At 35.6% G+C, this 21,177-nt stretch overlaps 1 protein-coding gene and 1 long non-coding RNA gene across 6 annotated transcripts in view; one reads left to right on the top strand and one right to left on the bottom strand.

The window, feature by feature from the left end:
- CNTN5 (contactin 5) overlaps positions 1–21,177 on the top strand; it is a 674,696-nt gene that overhangs the window by 213,422 nt on the left and 440,097 nt on the right. The gene's annotated exons all lie outside the window — the stretch shown is intronic.
- On the bottom strand, positions 1,000–19,335 carry LOC121083672. Its single transcript, XR_005826446.1, has 3 exons — positions 19,325–19,335; positions 11,359–11,362; positions 1,000–1,074 (listed from the first exon to the last, which is right to left on the bottom strand). It is a non-coding gene; the product is annotated as an uncharacterized LOC121083672 (long non-coding RNA).

Here is a 21,177-nt window from a genome sequence, read left to right as displayed (position 1 = left end):
AGAGATTCGCAGCAGGAGTCTATTGATAACCTGTAGCTCAACCCACTCTCTGCCACCCTAGAGGTCACTGTTCGACAAGGACACCCCTCTGCACGGCAGATTTACATGTGCACTGGGAGGGTGGATTCACCTTGAATCCTTGCCAAAGGAATTGTTTGTGGAATTAATGTAATAAACCTGCAGAATACAAATTAAAAAAAAAAAAATAAAAAAATTCTGGCATTACATGCAATTCTCCCCAACATACAAGCTGGCAGTAGTAACTAATCTGTTATTGCGTGGTGATTATGTATTATATCGTGAGCATCTTGTAGAGTCTGATATCTACGTTTTAAGTGAGGCATATATGATAAGTCAGACACCGCAGGGTATTTTCCACATATATATACACACACACATAGATATATGAACCCCAGGTATTTCTTTTATATATCTGTATAAGGAACTTTTTCAGTGCCATTCCCATAGACATCATCATCCACATAAACAGATTTAATAAATTTTGTACATTTTAGTTTGATTTTCTTGTTGGAGCAAGAGTATTCTGATAGAAAGTAGAATAATAATTCATAGGGACTCTCTTTAAAAATATGATCCTTCAATACGTATTTTGTCCCTTTTATTTTTATTTCAAGGTTATGTTTACATAACCTTTTGGGACAGGTTTTACCAAGGGTGGTTTTCTGTAGGAAGAAGCACACATAGCTAAAAGACTGAGAATAGTCTTAGCTCAAGAAGAAGAAAATCCAATTCGTAGTTCAAAGCAAGGTATTAGAAGCAATACAGTGTATCATGCTCTCCATGAGCAAAGTTTCTTCCTTGATGTTAAAAAAGGTAAAATCTCTTGGCGAGATTCCAGTTGGACACAAGAGGAAAACATTTTCACAATGACAACAACTAGCAACTGGAATAATCTCCCTAGGGAAGTGGTGGCTTCTCCAGCACTGGACACTCTTAAAGTTCAGCTGGGCAGGGTGTTGGGCCATTTTGTCTAGACCATGCTTTTGCCAGGAAATGTTGGACCAGATAATCCTTGAGGTCCCTTCCAACCTGGTATTCTGTGATTCTATGAAACTATTATGGACCATAGGTAACTCAGTAACATTTCATATCTGTGCTGAGTTCATTAATAACTTGGAGAGCCTATAATAATTTCATAACTGGACTTGTAAATCACATTTTGAAATTATCAAGAATGCCTGTTGGACAATTATGTCAAGAGCTCTGAAGTTCTTGCTATTGTGGCTATCTTGACAGCTGCAAATAATTGTTAATAAGATGTAAAATAAACTTCTAGCTTATACTCGTACAATTACAAGTATTTTGTATTACTTTTGGAAAATTACTAAGAGCCACAATGTTAAGTAGAACTAATGAGGGGGATTTATTTATCTCTTCTTCTGATTTATGCTAATATGAGTGCATCTGTAGCTTGAATTAGACTGTCTAATGCTGTTTTGGCCAGGATTAGAATTTCTCAGAGGCTTTGCAATCTCACATAGTTACCGCTCCCGTTCAGCTATTTTCCCGCTGGTAGTTTTAGCCTGGATGTTAACACTAATTGCAGAACACTAAATAGTTCATTTTAATCTTTAATAAGTTTACATCTTTTGAAATTGATTCTTGGAGTGTGAAATCTCTGTTGTCGTTGCAGTTTAACGTCTTAGCACCTCAGAATACGAATATAAATGAAGCTTTATCCATTGTTTTAGAAGATGATTCAGCAACTATTGATATCCAAAAGCATAATGCCCTTTTCTTAATGTTAAACACAATTAAAGCTCATAATTATAAATTCCCTTTATCAGTGAGTATCAATGCTGACACTGACTGATCTTGGCAAACAGCAAGAGTAGATAAAGTCCAATGTAGTTTTGTAAATGTCTATGTATGATATCACCAGAGGGAGTTGGCATCTTTCTGTACTGAGCGAATGGAGGCTGCAATTAGAAATGAATGACAAGGTGCTTTTCATCTTTGATGAGAAAAGATTTTGGTGTCAAAATATCTCACTACAGGAACAATTTTCCTCTAAGCATTTCTTGTCCTGAACACATTTTGCATAATAATAGGAGGGGGGCAAATTTATTGCACAGTGTTGCTAAGTGACAAAATAGCAGATGTTCTGCATTTTCAGATAACAAATGTTTCAATGCTATCATATTGTGATATTGACAGATACCATTCAGAGGATGACTCAATGTATTCACTTTTGAAAAAAATATAAAGAAAATCAAGGGTATTAAAATTTTCAGGCCGTATGTAGGGAGCATTTTAAAATTGCTTGACAAAAGGTAAATGACCTAAATTATGTTTTCTTGATCTTTTAAATAGCAGAACACCTACCTGGTCAGCCTGTGGAGGTGGTATCAAATGCCATCTGAATTTAGAATGCTTAATGATTGGCCTAATAAATGGATTGAAAGCACTTATATTAAAATTAGTATTAAAAGAAATGACTGTGTTTGTTTTATTTTAAATCAAATATGATATTTAAAGCACTACAGGATAGCAGAATTTTTCAGAAAAGTATATAACTTACAGAATAGCATAATCTGAAAGTATGGTATGTAGGAAAGTAAGCTTAACTTTGACGGACAATTAATGCCCTATATTTTTATTAAGTCCTGTAGATTTGCAAGACAACTTGATATGTTTGCCAAAGCTTGAGAACACTTTCACTCTTCATAACAAATATTTCTGTTGAAAATTAGATAGCATATAGGTTGCAAGTTAAAATTCCAGGTCTGTAGTTTATTTCTTCTGTCATTTACTTAAAATTTACAATTAGATGAATGCACAGACAGTAGATTCCTTTGCTAGTCCTGTCCTTTCTACCTCAATTTTTCACAAATCCCAAAAATATGAAAACAAATTCCACTTCAACGTCTAATGTCTATACAATTAAATGAAACTTTCAGTGTATTGAGAAGTTTCCAAATTAAACTCTCAAATTGGCTCTTCAAAAAGCAAAAAATGAAAAGTTATGCACAAAGCAAGTCAAGGGGTGCTTGCAAATATTTAGGTCTGGCTACAGAGCAAGATTGTGTGTGTGTGCAAAGAAACGTGTAATTTACTAGATCTATTGAAGCAGGAAGAAATGGTTCGTTCCTCTCCTACCTTGACATTTCTTTAGTGTGCTGCCAGTGGGATTTTTGACATTGTCTTGAATGCAAAAGTGTGAAATTGCAGTCTGTGGAACCTTTTCCCAGATGATTGTCACTTATTTGCTTTTTTTGGCTAGACTCTCAGCTTCATTCTCCTTTTCTCTGAAAAGGTGAAAATTTCAGAGAAATATGTGGAAGTTAACGGATACACAGATGATACAAATGTAGTTTGAAATTAGAGTATTTTCCATGTAGATCTTTGCTGAAGAGACACAAATTAATTGTCATTTATTTGATAGGTTCTCTTTTACTGATGGAACTTGAATAAACAGGTTTTAGTATGTTTTTATAAAGCATAAATACATTAATGAAGTGTTTAGAATTCTGACATGCTTTTCAAAGTTTTTATACCTTGATACAAAAATGGAGTACATAGTTATAATCTCTTGTGTTAAAATCTGAATCATCATTAAAAAACCCATTTTTTAAAAAAATGCATATTGTGTTAAGTGTTCAGCTGAAATGAACAGCTAACCAAATTAATTGTCATTGCTTGAAAAAATATTTGAACTCGTTTTGTCTGTGCAAGCAATAATTGCCTGGAAGCCACAGGGAAGTTATCACCATTCTGCCCACTTTAACAGATGGTGAACATTACCAAATTACAGATAGAGAAGAGTGTGCAAAAAAAGGGAGAAAATAGTGTGAAAATGAAGGGGATGCCACTTCATAGCATGGAGACTCTCTGCCTCAGTTACCAGATGGAGAGAGAGGAAAGATAACTGGCGCCGTACACTCACCTTCCTGCTTTGTAATAATGCTTGGCAGAAACTTTGCAAAGCTCATTGTCACTACCCCCTCCTCCTTCCCTCTACTGTACTTTTAGGTGTTTTTAGAAGTGCTAAAAGCCTGACAATTTGCTTTAGGCTCGAGAAAAAAAATTTTCCCCTTGTTGAACCAAAACTGTTAGAGGCCTGAAAGAATTTTTTCTTTTTTTTTTTCTTTTTTTCATCTTTCTTAGGCAAAATTAAATTCAGAAGGATCTGAACAATGGATTTTAATGTTCAGGAGTTTACTTTTTTTTTTTTTTTTAACCTTAATTTTTCATCTTATTTGAAGATAGTGCTGCCCTTCTTATGTATAGGCAAAGATAAACAGACATATGTTATGGCTCATAGACTAGGCACCCTGCAGCCATAGCATCAAATGTATTGGGAAACAATTTTAAAACTGTGGTACACTTTTCCAAATCAGTCTGATGTCTGTTTTATTGCCTATGCTGATCAAAAATAGAAAAGATTTCTCTGTATCTTTATTTGCATAGATGTCCTTGGTAAATATGGCACTGAAAAACAGCCTAAGTTTCAGCTTCTCATGAATTCTTGCTGCTTTGTCATAAAATTGGAAGATTTATTTTGTATTTAGACCACATATAAGTTGAAAACAATGCTCATTTCCCCAGAAACAAAACACAGACATTTGAATTTCATATTAGTGTCAATGAATGACTGTGCTTGTGCAAGATTATAAATAGCAGTTTTGTTTTTAATGCTTTTATGTCTGTATCTGAGCTACTACTTGGTGCTGACAGGGCAGTTTGGTACATTGAAAATTTTTTTAGTATTTTTTTCCCCTAAATTAGAACTTAAGGGTTTAGTCCCAAAGGCAAACAAAAAAAAGTCTGTTCTAGATAATGCCACACTGTTCCAAACCATACGCACTCTGGAAGGCTAACTCTGCTCAGAGTATAAGGATGATAAAGCAGGAGACCAGCATGGCCAAGAAAGAACCACTTGGCCAAACTGAACCACAAGAGGGAAATGCATAGACAGTAGAAGCAGAGACATGCATCCTGGGAAGAACTTAGGGATACTGCCTGAAAGTGTAGGGGTGGTGGAATCAGGAAAGCTAAAACACAGCTGGAGTTAAATTGAGGGAAGTGAGGAACAGTAAGAAGGGCATCTACAGTTACAGTAGTCAGAAAAGGAAGACATAAGAAATTGTAACCCCCCCAATAAATAAGACAGGGTATCTGATAACAACTGATTTGGAGAAGGCTGAGGTACTTCACTTTTTTTTCTTTTTTTCTCCCCTCAGCAATTGCTCTTCCCACCTCTCTTGAGTCCCAGTCCCTCTCAAGACAGGGAATGGGTTAATGAAGTCTTACCCATCATAGGAGAATATCAGGTTCTAGACTGTCTGAGGAAGCTGAACATACACAAGTCCATGGGATGCAATGAGATACACCCCAGGATACTGAGCGAATTGGCTGATATGTTTGCCAAGCTATTCTCTATCATATTTGAAAAGTCATGGCAGTCAGTTGAAGTCCCCAGTGACTGGAAAAAGGGAAACATCATGTCCATTTAAAAAGAGGGTAGAAAGGAGGACCCTGGGAACTACTGACCTGTCAGCCTCACCTCTGTGCCTGGGAAGATCATGGAACAGATCCTCCTGGAATATGTGACAAAATGTATGGATGACAGGGAGGTGGTTCAGCCAACATGACTTCACAACGGGGAAATCATGCCTGACTAACCTAGTGGCCTTCTACGATGGAGTGATGGCATTGGTGGATAAAAGAACAAATAATGCCATCTAGCTTGACTTCTATAAGACCTTTGACACAGTGACCCACAACATCCTGGATAATTGGAGAGATATAGGTTTGGTGGATGGACTATTTGATGGAGAAGAGGCTGGATGGCCTTATCCAAAGAGCTACAGTCAATGGCTTAATGTCCAACTGGAGATCAGTAAAAAATGCTATCCCTTAGAGATCCATATTGGGACCTATACTGTTCAATACCTTTATTAATGACATAGACAGTGGGATTAATTGGACCCTCAGCAAGTGTGCAGACGACACCAAGCTGAGTGGTGTGGTTGATAATGTTAATCTAGAGGGACCTTGACTGGCTTGAGGAGTGGGCCCAAGTGAACCTCATGAAGTTCAATACAAAGGCCAAGTGCAAGGTCCTGCACATGGATAGGGGCAGCCCCCAGGGCTTATCAGAAAGGTGGAGACTTTTTACCATGATCTGTAGTAACAGGACAAGGGCAACAGTTTTAAACTGAGAAAGGGTAAATTTAGATTGGACATAAGGAATAGAATTTTTACTATGGTGAGACTGTGGAACAGGTTGCCCAGTGAAGTTGTGGATGCTCCATCCCTGGAAGTGTTCAAGGCCAGGTAGAATGGGGCTTTGAGCAACCTGGTCTAGTGAAAGATGTTCCTGCTTATGGCAGGGAGGTTGAACTAGATGATCTAAAAGGTCCCTTCCAACCCAAATCATTGTGTGATATTGTCCTCTGGTACCTGAACAGTCAACATTGTATCTATGGAGAAAATTACTACTGTGATGAGCATATGTTTAGCTCTAAAAGGGTAATGACCACGTATCATCTAAACAGAAGGCATCTAATGAAATTGGTTATGTCTGTGTCCAGAATCTTTGACTGCAGTTATTTATATGTAATGCTGTGTCATTTATATGTAATGCTGTGTCATTTATATGTAATACTGTGGGGTTTAACCCCAGCTGGCAACTAAGCACCATGCAGCCACTTGCTCACTCCTCCCACTCTGGCAGGATGGAGAGGAGAATCAGAAGAGTGTAAAACCTGTGGGCTGAGCTAAGAACAGTTTGAGAATAGAAATAATAGTAGTATAAATTATTATTATTATTATTATTATTATTATTATTATTATTATTATTATTATTATTAACAACAACAACAACAACAACAACAACAACAACACAACAATAAAAAAAGGGGGACAACAGAAAAAGAGAGAAATAAAACAAAAACACCTCTCAAGTGATGCACAGGACAATTGCTTACTACCTGTGACTGATGCCCAGTGATGCCCAGTTCTCAAGCAGTGATCAGTGACCCCCACCCACCTCCCCCCAGTTTATATACTGAGCATGACTTTCTGTAGTATGGAATATCCCTTTGGCTAGTTTGGGTCAGCTCCTGGTTCTGCTTCCTCCCAGCTTCTTGTGCACCTGCTCTCTGACAGGGCATGGGAAACTGAAAAGTCCTTGATTTAGAGTAAGTACTAATTAGCAAAAGCTAAAACATCAGCGTGTTATAAACATTATTCTCATACTAAATCCAAAATTCAGCACTGTACCAGCTACTGGGAAGAAAATGAACTCTATCCCAGCCAAAACCAGGATATGCTGAAACACAGGTGTTTAGTGTTTTTCTTAAAAACAACAACAAAAGCCACAAATACATTTTTTGAAGAGTCCTATCTACTCCTAGCTATTCTATACCAAGCAAATTTTTAGCAAACAAAGATTTATTAGTTTTCTTGATTCTGGAGTCTTCATTCAGAATGTTTTCGCTCTTCCAGGATGTCAGCAAATTTATCCTCACAGTGGTTTTCTGAGGTGGCATTATATTATCCCTACTTCACTAAGGAACTTGGTCACAAATGATAGGCAGCATCTCCAAAAGTTCTGACCGGTTTTTATGCCCTATTCAAGAAGCCAAGAGGCTGACTTTTTTTCTAGTTTTCTTAGCACTTTCACAGAACTTTAATTCAGAGCAGAACTCCTACTGATTTCATTTTCAACTGTCAACACTTAGGACCCTTTCAAATTGAACTTCAGCTGTCTGAAACATATAATCCTGTCTATTTCCAGTACACGGTACTTAAATGAGGTAGGGATCCTGTGGGAAATACTACGTGATCATGTTAACTAAAAACTATTGGAAAATGGCTACATATGCCAGGGTGATTTCGGGTTACTTATAGTCTGGCATATTCTACCTTTTCAGTTTCTCTTTACAGCCTGCCACACTTGTGATGCATTTTAGTTTGATTGGTAGGGGGGCAGGGGCTGGAGGAAGGCAGAGGGTGTTGTTTTTAGTTAGTTGGAGATTTTATTTGGGGGTTTTATTTTTACAGTAATTTCCTATTATCTGTCAATTTCCTGTTAATCTTCATCTTCAGACTGGGATTTTCAGAAGTACTTTACAAAAGGATGCATGGAAGTGATAGACATGAAAAAGCAGTCATTTGTTTTGTACTTACCTCTGGGGAAATGTTGTGCTTCACTCTGGTTTTCAGGAGGTTTTTACAGGCCGTGAGAAATGTTTTCTTCTTCCTCTTTCTACTACTGGTGTTTGCCCCTTTGCCCTTTCCTGCTTTTTTCTCTTTTTCCTGTTCTTTCCATATGTCAGAAAGTTGTTTCTTCTTTCCTTTCTTATTGACGATAGAAAAAATACAGCAGTCTTCCTTAATTGTTTTGTGCCAGGTTCCATTATGGTATTCAGCCCTTGGAAGAAGTGTATGGAGAAAAAAATGTTGCTTTCTCCACAAAGATAAGGTTCAATATGAGTAGTGCATATAGGCTGTGTTAAGTGAAGCATGCTGAGTCCCCAGAGCATTTAGCTGCTGTAGCCTTACAGATCTGATCATGTGTGGATTGACAATGCAGAGATTTATAAAAGGTAAAGTTACTAGATGTTTTCAGAAGATCAAGGAAAGAGCACCTATGGCATCTGGACAACACACTTCTCAGAACTAAAGTCCCCATTACATGAGACAGATGTGCTAGTATTTCTTATTTTTCTGATTGGAACAGCTTGGGTTTTATCACAAGCAGAGCAATTTTTTCTTTTAATTTCAGTGAGAATGCCTCATAAATTATTTAGGATAAACGTCAGAAAAATACAAAAGGACATAGAAACATCATAAACATGTAAAACTGCGGCCTAAACACTATGAGCAACTGCACCAAAGGAGTGTTTATTCAAAGTAATCAGCTGCTTTAATAGTAAGCAGCATGAGCCACCTATATTGTAATTTCAATTAGCATAAAAGGAAGTAATTTTTTCTGAATAGTATTTTATTAGAAAAATAAGGGGGGATTTTTTTCCCCCATATGAAAATAACATTTAGGAAGTCTGTGGTGCTTGCTTTTTGACTTTCAATGACTTAGTCAATAGAGATGTCAAATTTAATTTACATCATCATTCATGTGCCACCTGGGGTTAGCAGAATTAAGTCAGCAAAAGTGGGAGAACTGGTGAAGGTGAAGGTTATTCCACAATATCAAATACACAGAAAAAAGGTTATACTTCAAAGATATAATGTAAACTCCTTACATAAATATTTCATTTTGATAAATTGAGAGAGAGAGAGGGATTTTACTGATACTTCATTGGAATTGGCCTAAAATAGTTTAGAAATTGATGGTTATCTTGGTCATAAAGGATAACTCTGGCAGAGATACTTTGTGCACATTGGAGAACTATGTATCTGAGGTTTATTTCCTGGGGTGTAGAGCCAAAGAGCCTATATTGATTGCCTTGATTACTGCTATAAGACAATAAAAGTAAAATGTTTCATATAAACAGAATTGGAATTGATATTAAACTTCATTTAAATTATAATGCATTACAGAATAAACAGCACTGGTCCTAAGATGATGGCGGTTTGACCATTTGGAAGTGAAGGTGTGGCTGGAAATTATATAGCCTTGAAGAGATCTGGATACGTAGACAAGGAAATATTGGGAAGAGAAGGAGTATTTACTGTCTTCTCTGTCTGACCATTATTAAAGGAATTCAGTGTGTTTCAGTAGATACTATTCACCCTTGCATGTGTGAATTCAAAGCCTGTTATTTCCTCCTGATTAAAAAAATACCAAGGAAACCATTTGCAGAGTTTGGCTGAATTAAGGGCCAGGAGAAATCATTAGATTCTCTAGACTTCATTTATGTTTCACTTTGACACTCCTACATGGAAGACAGTGTCTAGTTAGGGTGAAATATTTTTATTCATGTATATATTCCAGAGACGGATGAAAAAATGGTACAACATTACCCAGCCATCATGCTACTCCTTAGTATTTTGTAACATTTAGCTTCAAAGAAAAAAAACAAACAAAACCAAAAAACCCTCAAAGAGTAATTTATTTTTAAGTCAATGTATTATTTTTTCACAGACAAAATAACAAAATTCAATAGTTTTTTAATTTGTCATGAATAACTCTAGTTTTAAGGGGAAAAAGAAGTCATAGAAATATATTTTCCTGAATTTTAACCTCAGGGTTTAATCCCAAAGGCAAACATAGAAAAATGTTTAGATTTTAAATATCTTTGTAATTCATAATAATTAGGTAAAGTATAATAAATGTTCAAGTGCTTGTAATTCATAACTTCAGTGTATGTCAGAATTTTCAAATATAATATGATTTTTTTTCCCAATCTAAAGTATTCACATCCATAATTCCAGAACAGTGTCACTGGCCTTGAATTTTTCTCATCTAACATGAGGACACGAAGTGCTATGTTCCACCACATTTCATTAGCATGTCGTTTCTTCTTTTCATGCAGAAATATGTGCATTCATGTCGCTGGACCAATGATCTCAATTGGCTAAGTGAAAATGTAATATAAATACAGGTAATCATGAAGTAATTACTTTACAGCTTTATGAATAATTTTACCTATTTTGTGAAGATAAAGATACAGCTTTCCACAGATGAACCTGCAGTGCAGATATGAATGCATACAAAGAATTTTAATGGGTGTGGCTCAAGAGGTAGTATCAGCAAAATATGTTGGCCCTTGAAGAGTTACAAAAATAGAAATCAGGTCAAGTTTCGGTCTACTGAGAAAGTTTCTGCAGCTTTCTCTTAAGGCATACTCAAAACTGATGGAACTGTTCCATACAATTATAGTAATGATTTATTAGTGTAAGTGCCAATTTAATGTCTTATTTAAGAAACTCTGACAATTCAAACACCCTAAATAGGAGCCTGTGGGATTTTGTTTCCATGTTAGAGATATTTGAAGATGACAGACACATATTGTGGACCAGATCCTTAAATATATGTCTGATTGAAGTAACTGTCTTCCTTGAAGAGCAGGATTTCAGGCAAAACAATGCTGTCTGTACATTGAATAGATGTTAGGCACTGGCTATGTACAACATACAATCATAGAATGGTTTGGGTTGGAAGGGACATTAAAGATCATCCTAATTCCACCCCCCTGCCATGGGCAGGGACACCTCCCACTAGACCAGGTTGCCCAAAGCCCCATCCAGCCTGGCCTTGAGCACTGCCAGGGATGGGGCATCCACAGCTTCCCTGGGCAACCTGTGCCAGTATCTCACCGCCCTCACAGTAAAGAATTTCTTCCTAATAATCTATCCTCTTTCAGCTTAAAAAGCATTACCCCTTGTCCTATTGCTATATCCCATTGTAAAAGGTCCATCTGTAACTTTTCTGTGGCCCCCCCCTTTAGGTATTTGCTATATTGCTATATAAAATATTGCTGTAAAGTCTCCCTAGAGCTTTCTCTTCTCCAGGCTGAAGAACCCCAACTCTTTCGACCTTCCACATAGGAGAGGTGCTCCAGTCCTCTGATAATTTTCATGGCCCTTGTCTGGACATGTTCATGTCTTTCCTGTACTGGGGACAGGATGCATTACTCCAGATGGAGGTCTCACGAGAGTGGAATAGAGGGGGATAATCACCTCCCTCTACCTGCTGGCCATGCTTCTGTTGATGCGGCCCAGGACACAATTGGCTTTCTGGGCTGCAAGTGCATATTGCTGAGTCACATTGAGTTTCTCACCCATTAACACCCCCAAGTCCTTCTCCTCAGGGCTGCTCTCAATTGCATTCTCAGCCTAGTCTGTTTGCACTGGGGATTGCCCTGACCCACACACAAGACCTCACACTTGGCCTTGTTGAAATCCATGATGTTTGCACAGGCCCCTTCTCATGCTTGCCAAGGTCCCCCTGGATGGCATCCCTTCCCACCAGTGTCTTGACTGCACCACACAGCTTGGTGTCATATATGTTTCCAAACACATACATTTTTTTGATCTCTATTTTCTTAATAATGATGTTTTGAAGAATCCATAATATATATAAAAAAAACCCCATCACAGAATACATTCCAACATATATGTGTATGCTACAAGCTTTTTGAACTTGGATCTGTAAAAAGGGAAAATTGAAAAATGGCTTTTAAGTGGTGTTTGGAATTTCTGAAACTTGTACTTCTTCCTGACGTCTGTCAATCACCAGCCTTAGCAAAACCTCAAACCAGTCAGTTATGGAGTTTGCTCTGTAGAATTTATTACATTTAAGCAGAATTTGTGAGATTTTTTCTTTCTCTTGGTACAATGAACAAGGCTGTAAGCAGAGATGCAATTTTGACAACAGAATAAACTGAAAACAACATTAGTGGTAACTGCAGATAAGTTGTTCTGTTTACCCCCTAAATATCTGTATTCCATTTTGTAGAATATCATCAGGGAGACTATTCTATTCTTACAAGCTGTGCACCTTTTACTGTTTCAGAGAAATGATCGATTAGAACTACATTTAAGTAATGGAGTTAGATAGTATTCTTAAGTAACACCAAAGAAACTGTTGCAATTACCTAATTTAATCTCTCTCAATCAGATAATAGACTTTATAAAATCTCTATAAGAAATATGTGAAGACAAAAATTTCAAGTCTTAAAACAAAACATGCTTGTTGACAAAGATGCTGCAAAAGCTTGTGGTAAAGTTGTTTCAGTTGATCTTAGAATACTAATTATGTACTTATTTCAGCCAAAGAATTTCTAGCTTTAATGTTCAGCCTCTGATTTTGTGACATCATATTATTAACATATAAAATGCTCCATCGGCTATTCTGTATTCTAAATGCAGTTTACTCCTAGACAGACCACCTTTAATGCTTCCATTAGTATCAGTACTTGAATTTTTCACCAGAAGGCATCATTTCTACACCTTTAAATCAATAATAGCACTTCTTTGGACCCTGTCCAGCTCCTCAACATCATCTCAACATCATCTGTGAATTATAAACATCTGAGTAGGAGTTGTGTAAAAGGACTGACACGTATACATAATTATTATTTTATCACTAGAGTAGTTATCATTATTATTATTATTATTATTATTATTATTATTATTATTATTATTTTGCCTGTGACATTGGCTTGTAGTAATTTGATTTTGAAATTATTCAGTCTTTCATCCTAGAAATATTGCCCATGTTGTTGGTACTTGGCAACACTATTTCATTTTTAGTGACACTGAAAAAAAGCCTATGGGGGGCAGGGTGAGGGGGTTGTTCTTTTTTTTTCTGACTCATCAGGTAATCCAGGATTAGTGGTCTGATTATTGTGTCATCTACAAATCTTATTTGTTAGGACTAGAGGGTTTTTATGGTCATTTTTATGTTATGTGAAATAGGTATTAGGCAGGACAAGTTATCTGGGACCCCAGTAGACAACCAACGTAGTAATAGACATTTCTTTTTTGCTCACATTATTAACCAATCAGTGTTTCATTGATTTCAGTGTTTGGGCTACTTTACATTCTGAGTAAGAAATGAGGACATTTTAATTTGAATAGTTGTGGTATCAAAAGAAATGCCTTTTTAAAATCTAAGTGTACTGTATCAGTGCTATTGTTTTTATCAGTGAAATTTGCAAAGTACATAACAAAAGAAAGATCATTCTAAGATCTAAGTTAAGATCTACTTTCCATAAATCCATGCAGATTTGGATTAATTACCTACCTTTAATTATTAAGTACACTGTCAGCACTTTTGTATAATTCATGCCAGTTAACATGGCCTTGTCCTTCTTTATTAATTAATACCTCTTATTTTTCAGCAGATTGGCATGTGGCTGATAGATTGGTAATTACTCGGTTAATCCAGATGAAACTTCTTGGTTTCGTTGCCACAGCATCAACTTTGTTCCATGGCCCTGAACTTTCGAGACTTTCAAGGCTTGAAACAGGAAATCTGCAAACCAGATTGCTCCTTGGCTAACTGTTTTAAAACTGCTGATTTAAAACTGTGCATCATGTTTACCTTTGTTTATCATTCTTCTTACTTTATAACTGCTATGGCTAATATTTCTTCATAATCTAAGAAAGGTGAATTTTTCATCTAGCTTCTGGGAACCAAATTCAACTATTTTAAATCTTTCAAATGTTTCTGATCGCTTTGATATCACAATTATTTTAATGAAATTTGCATGCTTGAACTATACAGGGTCTCTCCATAGATAACTTCTACTGTCTGAAATGCCTTTCCATGGCTCTGTCCTAGGATTTTCCTTTTAATATTATGTTAGTTTTAACTGGTTGGCTTTTCCTCTATCCAAGAGTGACATTATTCTCTTGTATCCTGCTAAGTAACATGATATTTAACCTTGATCAAGACATAAATATCAGAAAATTTATTGCAAAATATACAGGTAAAAATTTCCTTTTCATTAGATGGAAATATTGTATGTCATGATTCCTGTCAGTTGATTTTGCATGTTCTTTTTGCCAGCCTGGATACACCTACATATTGCCCTTATACCTTGATGTTATTCATACAAACGATACCCTCTACTTAGATTCCAAATTCAGAAATAATCCATTTATAAGGTTCTGAAAAGAACAGAAGTCAGCATAGTGTCATCGCACATGACTTCATGAGTGTAGATGACTGTGGAGAGTCATGGGAGAATCTACAGAAATCAAATTAATTATCTGCAGAGTAATGACAATGCTCCCACTCTACTTACTGCTGAATACTACATAAATAAGACACTAGAAAAGTCCTGCTTAAAAAAATTGTAACACATTTATGTCACCCTCCTGTGAAAATAGAATCTGTAAGGTAAAAATTTTACATTAATCATTCAAGGTGGGTGTATCCTTATTCTGTCACCAGAGCCATGACACTTTTATAGAGTATCTTTTCATGGAAAACCTTCTTTTAAAAATGTTGCAGCCTCTGCTGCCAAAGGGGATAAATTTTACTTTCTGGATCTGCTCTTGAACAAGACTGACAAGGCAGTTTGGGAGGAAATGTGCCTCTCCCTCTACTTCTTTCCCAAGCTCCTCTGAAATGGAAACATCTGCAGTAGCATCTTTTGGCAGATCATTTCCAGAGCCGGGAAAAAGCGTTGGTATATTTTCCAAAAGGGAAGTAAGTAGTTCATATGGAAGCATACATAAACTACTGTTCATGCAGGTCCCTGATTCAGTCCAATAGGTTTAAAATGCACTGACCATTTTTTTTTTTATTTTTTCTTAAGGTATGTCTTAAAACATTTGTGGAAAAGTTAGGATATAAAATCATTAGAGTGCTCATTCTTGAAACTATGATGTTTCTCAGCAATATGAATTAATTAGAGCATTAGTCCATTTTTCAAACTGAAGGAATTGCACACCAAAACCTGTCAAATTTCATTTGAGTTCCATAGTGCTGGTTGTCATGGCTAATATGTTTAAGATGTAGCCTTTCCATGCTGTTATTATCATGTCAATCTACCCAGATTGGACTGGATTTGGTAATGGTGACCCTTTAAAAGAGCATGTAACACTGCTAATGCCAAAGTGACAGTGCACCGATGGCAATGAAATAATTGTAGGAAATTACAGTTTCCCAAGCTAGGTAATCATGGAATGGGAGGCTTTCTTAAAGGAAAAAAAGAGTGCTTTAACAGCACTGTGTTTAACGTTGTGCACTTGTGAAACAGTAATTTCTTCAAATATTATTTTAATTCTCTGCAACTGCTCAAATATTTAGTTCAGGTTGTTTTGAAACACTAATTTTACTCAGGCAGGCTTTTTCAGAGGATTTCTTGACAGCAAGGATGTTGTCTCCAGGAGTGATAGCGATGATTCTGGAGACCCCAGAGACCTGCATAAATACCACAGTTCCAAGGTGCTGGCTCTGATCCTTTATCATATATGTTAATTCCTTACATGAAAAAGTGAAGTACTTAAATTCATTCTTTAGGAAACAAAAGAACAAAGGAGAACTTGGCTTTATTCTACCAAGTAAATGGGATATTGCTAGATAATAGGATTTTCTAGTCATTCTTTCAGTTCCTATGGCTGAAAAGAATTATACATATATTAAACTGAGACAGTCTGTCCTTACTCGCAGAAGGGTGGAGTTGTGGGGTTTTTTTCCCTGACATTGTTAGATTTATTAAAATCTCTATTTCAGGAGAGGTGCTTCATCTCTGAGGTGAATAGATAATGATTAAATGCAGCATCTTACTTATTGCTTGGAAAACCCAAATGTGCCTGGAGATATTACCACATTGTAAACAATCATACCAAAGTAAATTTCAGATATAAAGCAAGTAAGAATTGACATGGTGGCTTCGTAGATGATACCAAGCAAAATATCCCTGCTGAGCAATCGTCCAGAACTTCTTGCAAAGCATTGTTAATATACAGGCCTGCACATCAAACCCTGTTTTACAGTTAATGACAGGATTACTTTTATAACTTGTATCCTTAAAGCTGACGAAATTAGAGCAGAGATCACTCATGCTGAGGCTAAAACCCTTCACTGCACAGGGTGCTACACTGGTGATCGTCACCAGAGGGCTGAATTTGCTCTGGCTGAGTGTAGAGCCAGGATGTGGGGAAATGTCCTTCTGCTTCTTGACACCAACTTTAGTTTGAATTATAATATGCTCTGGAATCTTATACTTTAGCAGCATTTTGAAGAAAGCTAAAAAGAGAGTAGGAAAGGGTTAATGACCAGATTGCTGTGCATCTTTCTTAGTACGCCAGTATTTTGAGTGTGTTCAACTGTTTTGGCAGAGCTGATAATGAAACAGTTTTACTGAGTGTGAGTAAGGAAGGCTGCATTAGTAGAGAATGCCACTTCAAATCTTTTCAATGTTGAGGCCACCTTGACCTAGATATTAATAGGAAATCCAGAAAAGAGAACTTAGTTTAGCTTCTTAAACATAGACAACACTTGGACTGCCAAACGGCAAACAAACCCAGAAGTTAGGGTAGGGTATTTAAGGATAAATCTGAAAAGATATTTAGGCATCCATTTATGCAAAAATGAAAGACTTGTGAAGCACATTAGCATCATAACCATGTATTTAGGTGGAAAAAGAGAGAAAAAATAACCTAAAATAGTATGTGTATGGTTTTTTGTTTTTTTTTTTTTCTTTCTTTTTTTTTTTTTTTCCTGCGGAATATTGGATTATTCTATCATTTGGACATAAGATTAATTATATTAGCTGAAGAGGTGGTGACAATTGCAAGACGTAGTGAGAAGTGTTTGTGAACTGCCTGCATTTATAGGATGACTGGGAAACAGGAGGAAGCTAAAGGCTATATCGCTGATTTTCTAGCTTCAAACCTGTGATGGGTGGTATGAGCAAGACACAAGCTGAAATACCATCACTATACACTATTATTTTTAAATGATTTAATCAAGAACATTGTCTTTATGCTTCAGTATTATCTATCACTTTTCCTATTTTTGTTCTGATGGGTTTAGGCCAGTCTGTCCTACTACACCTTTGAGTATGAGGACAGTATTTCGTTTTAAATCAGGAAGGCTTACATCACAGAAATGTAGGACTGGAAAGGATAACACAAGATCACTGCAAATTCAAGTTAACGCACTGGAAGTTTAGTTTGGAAGGTCTACAGAACAATTAATGATTAATTTATTCCTAAATAGTAATGAACCAAATACTTTATAAAACTGTATAAAGAATAGGGGAGATGAAGAGCATCTTCCATGTGCTAACAGAAAATTTGTGAAGTAAAACAGAGTATGTGTACGGACTAAGTCATATATTGCATCTCAGTGAAAGTGATGAGATTTCAACAAATCTGTTCTATAATACTCATGGAAATATTTCACTTCAATTTTTGGTTTTGTGTCCTAAGTGGTGGAGTCAATATCAGCAGGAATATACCAGCTATGCATTGGTGAGAAGGTCTAAGGAAGAAAGCTGAGGAAAGCAGTGTTTCAAGATCTTGCCACTCTTAAGCTTTAATTACTGGGGTTTATCCTTGCCAGTCTTTCTTAACTGGAAGTTTATGACTTTATAATTTTCCTGTTGCCTGATGTGATAATATTCCTCAGTGAAAATGAAAAAAAAAAAAAAGTCTGTGCACATCTGTGACTGTCTATTTATTTAAATTCTAGTATCTCTTTCCTTTTATAGGAAGCAACCATAACTTTCTATGGAGCACTTGCAAACATCTACAGAAAAATATCTCTGTGGGAGTCATATAAGAACATAGTATAATCACTTGTGAATCACATAGTATAATGCTTGTGAAAAAAGATCAATATGTTGTTCAAACATTTGTAATCAATTATGTTTTTCATGAAAAATAGCATTTCAGCTAAAAGATATTCTCAAAAAAAGCCCAAAGTTCTTTTGCTTGAACATTTTGCTAAGCATTTTAGCATTTTGGTTCTCTCTTGTTACTGATACAGATTAAATAATATTTCCAAAGATACACTGCAGATCTTTTCAATAGTCAGATATCACTGGATAATCATCCTATGAGAACCTAGGTAAGTCTGGCAGATCTCCTCTGGAATTTCCTTAACCTCTACTATTTACTTTCTGGCTGTAGTCATAAAAATTATGTGTCCAATTCAGTAGCAACTTTTTGTACTACTTTAAAAAAAAACTTATGAAACCTGAAATACTTCAGAGGGATAAATTTAGTAATAATAACCATTAAACCTGGCCATCCTTCATTCAATAAAATTAATTTTCCCCTGGAAACATCTGAAAGATCAGAAACGGGAAGTATCTAAATAGAAGTTTGTAGGGGTGGAATGTTCCTCAATGATGTTAAAATGCAACAAAATATAAATCACAAACTAATTTTGCCCCTAGGAGTTTAAACAGATTATGATTAGAAACTGAAATGCCTTTTTGCCACTATGATTCAGGTTTTCATTTACCAAGTCTTTAATGATTTCTTAATAAAATCACATTTATAAAAGCAGTGCCATTCCTTAATTCAGCCCCAAAGTATGATTACTTTTGAAATCAAACTACAGTTTAATATCAGAAATACTTGTTATAAAGCTGTTTAACCCCTAGTGAGTCAAGTCCAATTGATTATTTTTAATTTCCAAAGGGCTCTGAGCAAAACTGTCACTTATTAATTTAGCAGGTGAGGAAGAACATGCAGACAGATATGTCAGGGAAATCTGAAAATCATGAGAAAAGGCAAGTAGCAGGTTTATCACTTTGTGACAATTATTTTTACAAAATAAGGATCCTTATACATCTAAATATTTCATAATACTTACAAAAACTGAAAAACCAGTCTTAAGTCTTGGCCACAGCTAACACCCATCAATAAAAATTTAAATACAATGCTAGATGTAATTTGCGTCAGGATATATTTTGAACACTGCATAAATTTCAGAAAGGTGGATTTTATTTAGGTTTGGAGGTGCATTGGTTAAGTATTTGATGGTTAACCAAACTGCTTAAAGCTGTAAGATTACCAAGTGACTCTTTTGCAATCAGTATCTTATTGAGAGTTGTTTTTTCCACTACCAGATGGAGTTCACACAAAGACACTCTGTTACATTGATTTTTTACAGTATCTCAACATTGTCTGAATTTGCAAAGTATTTAGGGAGAAAAAAAAGAAACATATTCCTCAAAGTCCTCAAAAAGCTAAGCTGGTTATTCTCCTGCATGTCTTTACTTGTAATTGTGGCTTTACAATGTGTAATGGAAGACAGAAGATTTTGTATGTAGAATAAATGGCTGAAAGTATTCACAATCATATGTGTTAATTCTCAATGCACTATAAAATGAAGAAATGGGAAAATAAATTCTGTTACAACTATTTTTGAGTTATGTTTTCCTTGCAGTAAGCTACCTAGAAATAACTTTCTCTCACACACCTTTCAGCATGTGTCTGAAATCTATCATTGATGAGTTTGGTTGTTTATCTTTTTTTATTGTTCTACTTCACAGTATTTTCCTAAACCTGTTTCTTAAGCTGTGCATGTCAGAATTCCGATTAACAAATATATTACTGAGAGATTCTATAGGTATAACATTTGAACACAATCTGATAATAATTAGATGATGCAAACAGGTGTTTGCATCACTTTCATCTAAGCAGGCTGCTATGCTGACAGAAAGGATAACTGAAATAGTATGATTTAGATTAATAATTTGAACTGCATAATTGTGTATGTAGCATAATGTCTAAGTAAGTGGAACATTCAGGATTATTTTTTACTTTATTAGAAAGTAATGGTGTCAATAAAGATCTACCAAAAAAAGCTGAAAATGGTTAAAATTAGATAAAATCTCATTTTCAATACTTTAAGAAAATTTTTTATTCATTTTCCAATTTGTAACACCTCATTAATTCCTATAGTATTTCATTAATTTTAATTTACTTACTTTGATTCTATTTTTTAGTTCTTTAAAACCCAAGTAAATAACAAATAATATTTTGAGGTGACATTGATTTTGTTGTGAATTGGTATTTTACTTGATTTTATTTGAATTTCTTTAATGTGGACATATTCATCTGGACCTGGGAACAGAGAGCTTTTATTTGTTTGCTTGCTTACTTTTTTGTTTGTTTTCCTCAAAATTCTCATAAATGCTGAAAGAAAAATATTTTTAAAAGGGTTTAGTTTTTAGGCATCACATTCTCCAGAATGAACATCCCCCATCTATGAACACCCAAAGATCTAAAGTATTTAAAGAAATGTAAAGAAAATAAGAAAGAAAAAAAAGGTTTTATTGTAATTAAATTATGAAAATACATCTGATTGTATAAATAATCGGTGATACCTAACTTTCTGTAAACTCCTTTCACTGAATTTGTAATCTAGTGCCCTAGAATAAACAAAACCCCCAAAACGACTTCAGAAAGGACATCCTGCAGATTATGGCACCTTCTGAATAAGTTTCCTTTTCAGAATTATGTATGCCTTTTAATAGCATCAACTAGGTTTCTTTGTCTATTGTTCTTCCCATTTTCCCTCTTGCTTTTGATTGCCTTTCCTCTTTCCCACTTCTACAGTTGCTAAAGAAACTTAAGATAGTCTCTCTATACCAAATTCTATTTAAGAATACAGGCAAATTTCCCCTAGTTTCACTCAGAGATGATGTCTCTGGTAAAATTCAGTAACATCAAAGCATAGAGTAGTAATGTCTTACAGTGAAATAGTTCAGACATCACATTTATATAGCCATTTTAATTTCTGAAATATTCAAAGATGGTAATGGA

This window comes from Falco naumanni, chromosome 2 (assembly GCF_017639655.2).
Source record: "Falco naumanni isolate bFalNau1 chromosome 2, bFalNau1.pat, whole genome shotgun sequence".
Taxonomy (NCBI): Eukaryota; Metazoa; Chordata; class Aves; order Falconiformes; family Falconidae; genus Falco; species Falco naumanni.
The sequence above is the reverse complement of the archived record's forward strand: the minus strand, read 5'-3'. Positions and strand labels throughout refer to the sequence as shown.